The following is an 814-nucleotide window of genomic DNA, read 5'->3' on the forward strand; positions in this document are numbered from 1 at the left end:
GCGTCAACTGACACGTGTCGGTAAATTTTTTTCCCTGCTCCTCGAGATAGACAATGTACACTGTACTTTCCAACTCGAAGCAAGGGATACGTTGATGGTCCTCTTCATTTCGGACATTTTTAAGCCGATGCATGTGATGTCTGTTTTCTATCTCGAAGGAGTAGGTACCCTGGCAATAAATTAACGGGCTACGGCGACTTGGAGAAACTGCGCGACGGTTCTTTCCTTCCACTTCTGCAAAGCACGTGTTATCCTGGAACCGTTGGTTTCGTTTTACCTAAATCTTGTCGTGGTTGACCTAACCCAGACTATTTCAATAGATTAAAAGCTGTATCAAAGTGTCAATGATTTACGGAAAAGAGTTCAACGAATACGGTAGTATTTTTTTTGGATTTACCTGCAGCGCGCACTGTCAGGAGTCGTCGAAAGATTGTTTAAAGAAAGGGATTATTCTGGAATTCAATGATATAGCTACATTCAATATCAAAACAAACACAATATTGCAAATTGTACGGTTTTTATATTTCTAATAAATTCCGAGATATTTGACGGAATACTAAAAAAAAAAAGGCCGAAGAAATTGAGCCATGAAGAACCGAAAATTCCACTCCGGCCTCTACAAGGGTGGTCGGCCAGGGCCTCTTCATTTCGGACATTTTCAAGCCGATGCACGTGACGTCTGTTTTCTATCTCGAAGCAGTGGGTACCCTGGCAATAAATTAACGGGCTACGGCGAATTGGAGAAACTACGCGACGGTTCTTCCCTTGCACTTCTGCAAAGCACGTGTTATCCTGGAACCGTTGGTTTCGTTTT

The sequence above is a fragment of the Dufourea novaeangliae genome, unplaced genomic scaffold, assembly GCF_001272555.1.
Source record: "Dufourea novaeangliae isolate 0120121106 unplaced genomic scaffold, ASM127255v1 scaffold286, whole genome shotgun sequence".
NCBI lineage: Eukaryota > Metazoa > Arthropoda > Insecta > Hymenoptera > Halictidae > Dufourea > Dufourea novaeangliae.